This window comes from Xiphophorus couchianus, chromosome 22 (genome assembly GCF_001444195.1).
Source record: "Xiphophorus couchianus chromosome 22, X_couchianus-1.0, whole genome shotgun sequence".
NCBI classification, from domain to species: Eukaryota; Metazoa; Chordata; class Actinopteri; order Cyprinodontiformes; family Poeciliidae; genus Xiphophorus; species Xiphophorus couchianus.
This window is the reverse complement of record NC_040249.1, coordinates 21,451,594-21,459,248: the sequence shown is the minus strand read 5'-3', so window position 1 is coordinate 21,459,248 and position 7,655 is coordinate 21,451,594.

Below are 7,655 nucleotides of genomic sequence, written 5' to 3'. Positions count from 1 at the left end.
CTGTGAAGAAAATCAACGCATGCCTTGAGAGAATAAACGCCTTCCACACAAAGGAAAGCACAGAAACAATTTGTGTCCGTTTTGTTGTGTTTCTGCAATTCTGATAACCTTCTACAGAAAACACATTTCCCATATTATGTGCATAAAATGGCCTGGGGTAGACAAACCAGAGGGAGCTCATTAGCTCAGACATGACAGGTAAGTAGTCGGACCAGGTGGGGGAGGAGCGGCGTGGTGCAGCAGACAGAAACACAATGGAAAAACGTGGAAGAAATCACAGGCATAGGTTAAAAATTGTTGCTTAAATAGTCAAATTTTAACATCTATCCAGTTAAAAATCCACCAGAGTTTATCATTTAGCTACACAAACAGTGATACACCATTTAAAGCCTACTTGGTTTCAGTAATAATAACAAAGGAAATTGTTTGGCTTTTCTAAACAGCTCAGTCATCTGTGTCATGTCATATCTGATTTTCATCCTGATGACTGTAAACATTTCCAAGTATTCACCAAAGAGAGACGAAACCACAAGCTTAACTTGCTGTGAAGCCCCGAGGCACAAAGCAGCTGTTACAAGGTCCAACTTCCAGCTAGCTGTCAGGGAGCTAGCCTTTCCTTTCCCTTTGCCTGAAATCATGCTGATGTTTCACTGGACGATGTGGCGACCCGATGTGCAAAACTCACATTTTGTACATTTTTGTACTTCCATCTGGGTTTCTACTGCTTTAAAAAAAAAACTACCAAGTTGATTTATTGGCAATTACTTAATGGTCTTTTATGTCTGGAAAATGAGCCGTTTCAAAAACTCCGGAATGCCCCTCACCTAGCAACCCCAGCAAAGCCCAGGCTGCAACCTAGCAACCCCAGTAGAGTTCCGCCTGTCACTTAGCAACCCAAGATGAGCTCCAGCACATTTGATTAGCTGGTTTTATGCTCTATACAATGCCTGCTGGAAATACAAGTATTTTGTTATTGACTGAACATCCAGAAAGCACTTGCTGCATTCATGTAGGAGGCTCTACTTCTACTTTTCAAAGATGTATGGATGTATAATTGTGCATGTGTTTGGAGATGTTTTTATGTGGAAGTGTAAATGTTGAGTTGTGGGGGCTTGGCCAGCAGCATCTTATTTGGATTTAAAGTGACAAGACTTTAAATCCAAAAGTCTTAGCAAAACAGCTCATAGACAGAACTTACCACACTAAAATCTCATTATGTACAAATAATTTTGGGCCAAAAATGTAATGAACATGATTTTCATAGACCATAGACCTATCCTAACCTGTTCAAGGAAGCATAATAGGTCACCTTTAAAAAAGGTCTCTGTGTTTCACATGGGCAGTCAGAAATAATGACTGAGCAGCTTTGGGTATGAATGTACAGACTGGCATTTCCTTCCTCTGGGAATTCAATCCTGCTTCAAGGCCTAAAGCAGTTTGCTCATCGGTACGGGAGAAAGACGATGCATTTCTCCAGATGTTGGACTGAAAATGAAGAGAGAGTCTTTTATCCTCTGTGGACTGGGCGGTGGTGCACAGTAGACACAGAGAGTTGTGGTTATTCTCTTCTGGAGCAACATCTGAGGCCGATCTGCCTTACAAGGCTAAAGAATGTCAAACGCGGGGGGAAGGGTGGCCTGTTTACAAAGAAACCTCTCCGGCTTTTGAATCTCAGGATTCAGTGGATGCATGCAATTAGAGCACTCAGTTTGGAGATTATGTCAAAGTAAAGACAAGCGCTCACACACACAAACACACAGCAGCAGGAATAATGAAGAATCAACAGTTTCCAGGGTTCAGGAGTTGGATGCTTTGCAAACTCAGCTCCTCTGACTTTCAGTCAGATTAACCGCAACGTGAACAGAGATCCAGTTTCTTTTCCAGCAGAGAGCTGAGCTAGGTCGGTTAGCAAAGGCCCTGGAGGTAAACACATGAATGCCCGTACCTTGTCCTAATACGTGATTTTTATCTGCATGAACTATTCATGTGCGCTTCCAAGTCTTTGGTTACACCACAAGCCTCCAGGCGTACGGAGAAAGCCGTTTATAGCAAAACTGATGAGAACCGGCAGAGAGGCTGAGGAGGACGGAGGAAAGGATTTGTGTGTGTGTGTGTGTGTTCACATTTAGAAAAAGTACAAGTGAAAGCAGAAATGATGTGTTTTCAGAAGAAATACTCAGCAGAGTGGACATCGCTTCTGACCTTTACCAGGAAGAGAAATGCCTTGCAAACTTAAGCTGAAGGAATCAATAAAACTGCCTGAGAAAAACTAGAATCACAACTTCCTTCATTTGAAGTGTAGGCCAGGGGTGTCTAAAGGGTGGCGCGGGGGCACTATGTGGCCCTTAAAAAAGATTTTTTTATGGCCCCTGACCACAATTCTAGAATGTAGCAAATCGTCACAAAATATTTTAGGGTGACATTTTCAAATAAAATCCTAAAAAAATATACTAGGTACAAAAAATTTTTTTTAACCAGGCTTCTGCATTCAACTTAATTTTGTAGTTATTAGAAGCACAATTAGAATAAACTAAATTTTACCAAGTATTTTTTTGTCTAGTTTCTTGTGCAAATATCTTTATACTTATACTTGAAATAAGACTAAACTAACTTACAAGTAGCTTTTCAGCGCAAAGTACAACAATGTTTTCAGTCAATAACTCCTTAAAACACAAATCTGGAACAAATATCCAGAAAACTGCAAAACACATAAAACTCTGAGTCCTTTTAAATTATGGCTAACAAAACATTTTTCTAATATTGTCACCTTCCTAAAATAATGTCTGATGTCAGTTTTTGCAAAAGGTATTTATTAATTTTTTTGTTGCCTAAAACATCAACTTAGGCCATTATTTTACGAAGGTGACGACACAAGTCAAAATATCTAGTCATTATCCCCACATTGTGGGAGAATATAGGAAATATTTAGGAAACCGATATCTAGTACTTTCTCATCAATACCAAGGAATTCTTAAACAATCTGCTATGCTGAAAAGTTACTTCCAAGTTAGTTTTGTCTAAATTTAAATGTACAACGATATTTGCACTGGAAACTAGATAAAAAAATACTAGGTAATATTTTGTTTTTGCAGTGTAAAAATGCTGATGATGTGTCTTTCTTTCACTTCACAATCTTGCACTGCTAGGTAGCATGAAATCTAATAATATGTATAATAATGTGATCAATCCTAATAACTGTAGTCATTTTCATATCACCACCTGTGGCTGGCTGGCCTGACCCCATTACCAAAATGCTACTAATCCTCTGGATTCTGCCAACGTCATGCACAAACACATGTACCGACTTTTATTGGTCGGGTAGCAGCACGCTTCCACCCGCCCCGGCCCGTTCTGACTTAATTAGATTGCTGTCAGTTTAGAGGAGAGAGTTTCAGGAGCCATCCGGAGCTTGGACGAGCGCTTGTTGTGGTGCAGCAACGGTAATAGTCTGGATTAGTCAAACAATAGATGTGTTGGTGGGATCAAGCTGTGGGGAGGCAGGGTTCACAGATGGGATCAGCATAGCTGCAGGCAAACATTCACATGCACATAAAAGGGACATCCAACCCCTTCCAAAATCTACATATAGAGGGAAAAGGATGAGATTATTTTTTATTCTTTAAATAACTTAAATAGCTCCATTTTTGTTACTCACTACATTAATTACGGAAAATGCTGCGTTCCACTTGTACTCGGAATTGGGAAAAACTGACTTCCCAGTCGGAAAAATCAACTCCAAAGTCGGATTTTCCACTGGAAAACCGGGAACAATTCCAACTTTCCCCAGTTGCGACTCGTATGGCTGACATCGCGTTTCAATATGGCCGCTCGTCCTCCAGTAATATGTGGTGGAAACGTGTTTATTTTACAAGACACACATATGACAGTGCATCTAAAATTAATGTCGCATGTAGCGACTGCAACTATAAACTGAACAGTTGAAAGCCGTGTTTTCTTACAGAAAGCAAAGCTGGAAATTACATACTGTGAACAATGATTATGGCCGTCGCCATGTTGAAATTCCAACTTCTTTAATAGAGCGAGTTACAACTTCGAGTTACAACTTCACAGCTAACTGGACATATAGTCAGGCTGAGGCAGAAGTGTAGCACTAAGAAATACTGCCACCTGCAGGTGGGAGTTAGGAGTCATTTAAACCAAACATTTTTGACCATTTTTGCGGAAGAATTCCGATAAACTCACAATTATCTATTACCATAAAAAATGTGGGATTTGTTGATGTTGTGAGAATTTCCACACATGTACCTAATAATGTTAATAAGGAAGGCGTGGACTCTGCTGTAATTTGCAATGATTGTATCTGATTTTACTCAATCGCTGACGTTTGTCTGTGACATATGCAATGCGCCAGCTCAATGAAGCTTATGGAAAATTACATGTGGAGTAGAGCCAGGATGTCATTGCCAGCAATAAAATGTCATAAATATCCCTTTTACTCTGAATTTAATCACTTAATATTTGTTTGCGTGACCAACTGAATGTCTTCATTTATTTCCTTTGTTGCTTTGCTACAAAGACTACCGTTATAAAACAATGCAGAAAATCAACATCATCATTAAAAATTTCTCCTTTTGTTTGCTTATTGGTCTGGTTGAAATTCAGAAAATTCAGCTGAATGGGAGAAATCTTAGAAGGAGCACTGAAGGAAGATGAGAATCCAGCATATGAAGCCATATGCTTAGCCAGGCTAAGGTTGGGCAAATACGTCAGCGTTTTCGCCATCCACTTGAAATATTCGCTCTGGGTCCCCTAAAACACAGTTTCTGAGACAATGAAGGAGCCAAAAAAAAAATAAAAACCTTTCCTTTTTAGAGAAAAAAATTCCCGTGCAGACGTGGCCTAAGATTGAAACAAATGTAATCAGCTGTGTTTGTATTTACCGGTACTTGAACCTAAATGAAAACCGTCAACCCTGTGTAGGTTAGAGGAAAGCCAAAATAAATTGGATGTAAGTGAAGTTGTTTGATAAATAATTACTTTACTGTGAAAGACCAATCATTGAAAGTGGTAAGATGGCCATCAAGATGAAAATTTCTACAGATAGTGTTCATATTTTTCCACTCATCTCACTTGGTGAATGTTTTACAAGCAATAACCGTAGAATCATTAAGCTCCACAATCGCTTGGCGCTTCAACATAGTTTAACCAAAACCAAGCCTTAATCCGTTCGGGAAAATTACGGGAACAGATATGTACGTGTGTGTGACTCAGCTGGAGCGTATGTGTGAATCACATGATCTTGGAATGTCCTCTTCCTTTGTGCCAGATGACTTTGGCGCTGAGAACGTGCTGCGGATCATAATAATCGACAAATAAAGACTGCCTAAAGCATCCAGCAAGCCAGTCTGAGAGATAAGACAACAAACAGAGACGCAGGAAGACAGAGCGTCCAGTAAACAGGAGAGATATTAAAATATGGTTTTAAGATTTCCTGAGTTTCTCTCAAAAGTGAACACAATTATGTCAAAATAAAAAGAAATTTTGTGACTGAATAATTTCAACTTTAACTTGAACATGATGCTGCCAGCACCTTGTTTTACAGTTGTCTTTTGGTGATGTCTAGTGTTGTTTTCTTTTTGAGCTAAATATACCTTAACTGTTACAACAGTTTTGTATGCCTGCTATTTTGAACATCATTTTAAAGACGCAGCTCGAACAAAAATGACTCATAATTTTTCTATCTTTTTCTGTTTATGTGGTGTGCTGATGTATTTTCTTTCTGTCAATTGCATCCTCTCTCTCCCATCAGTTTGTCTAAAAATGTATCATCAATACCAAGAGTTTTGGAGATTATTGGACTATATAATCTTCAATGTTTCAGGAGATTATACACTTCAAAAACACAAAATCGGACAAAGGATTTAGGTCTAGTTTCTAGAGCAAACATGTTATTACACTTAAAATGTGAGAAAAATTAACTTAAAAGTAACATTTCAAGTAAGAAGATATAAAAATACTCTCCTCTGACAGATTATGACTTCTTATAAGCATAAAGGTGATTCCTATGACTCTCCCTCTTCTCACCCAAATAGTAAATTATATTTTACTGTTGCAATCCTTCTTATTTAAAAGATAAGATATTTTGGATATAAATCATGTTAAAACGAAAAGCTTTTCTCATTTTATAGATATCTTTAAAGGCATATTAGATTTGATGCTGTTTCTCTATTTAGAGAGATGAAAGATGCACTGAATTATTCTCCACTGATTCCAAATGCTTGAAACAGCTTTTGAATTGTGAAACCTTTTCTGCGCTTATGAAGACAAATAACGTGGACTCTTTGTTTTCTAAAAGCTATTGTGAGCATCTCTTGTGACCCAGTCTCGTTTCCTGAGCTAAATGTGTCATTAAACTCCCAACCTGAGAATGTATTTGCTCCGTATATTTAAAGAAGACTCATGACTGGTTTTGATTTTATGGGAAAGAATTTTCTACAGTTTCTTAGGGTGTTTCCACACCTGATAGTCCGGTAGACTCAGTGTGATTGGGGACCAAAATTGTTACATTTGTTACATTTTCGCGTTCACACTGCACTGCGTCAAACGACTTAAACTCCTTGAAAAACATGTTCCCCATCTCACCTGTGGGGGCGCTGCACCAAGAACTGCTGAAAACAACAACACAAAAACCTCTGAAGAAGACACTGAGCTCAATTTCCTTCTTAACGACAAAGTAAATAAAAATGAAGCAGCCTCAGATTTTGGCAGTTGTCTTTTGTTGGTAAAAGTCTACGACCCACTACTCCTGCTGGGACTAGATTTCCATGCTTGTTTAGGTTCTATTTACCCAGAATGCCTTGCGCTAGAGTCTGCTTCTTGTTTTTGGAGCAGTCTCCGGTCCACTTGGCATTCACGTACACTCTCAAACTTCACCAGAGTTCACTGAAACTGTTATGGATGTATGGTTTTGTGTTCGTTCTCTAGCTCTTATCTGCTTACATTCACACTGCTGCATGCTTACATAACAAATATATAAGACTGGCGCCGGTTACACATAGTGTCGGATAAACTGATAACGACAGATAGCCCAGCGTTGGACGGCAAGTGGCTCTCCATTTACTGTATCTCTGTTCTTGTATTATACACCATATCATTGGGCCTTAAATGTTTTTATATATAACTAACAATCTCCGTATTTCTTAAGGTTGAATGACAAACAAAATTCCGGGTCATGTTGCACGTGGAATGAAAATGTTGGGGTTACATAGATTAAAATTGAACAAACCCGAACTGAAACCTAGCTTTGTAGGTTGACCAGAGTTCGCTTTTCTGGTCCGCATCAGATTTTGATTGCGCAGTCTCACCTCTCCAAACAAACCCAAACTAGAGTTCAATTAAAACAGACTAAACATTAGATTAACTGTGATGTTTCAAGACAATGGAGGAAACAGAAAGCTGGAGTCTGGGAATGAAAACGCCAAAGTAATGGATGCATTAGGGAAAAGACAAATGGATTCAGTTGCTTTGTGTTGTCTGTACAAATCTGCATGTTTAAAATTTATTTTGCATGGAGATGCAGAGGAGCAGCTTATAATTTCCTCTCTTTTTATGTCTGAGCATGAAAGCCCATCCCCCTCCTTCAGTCTCTGCAGGCAGGCTGGTAAGAGATGGGGGCAGGGCGGCTCCCTGCCTCT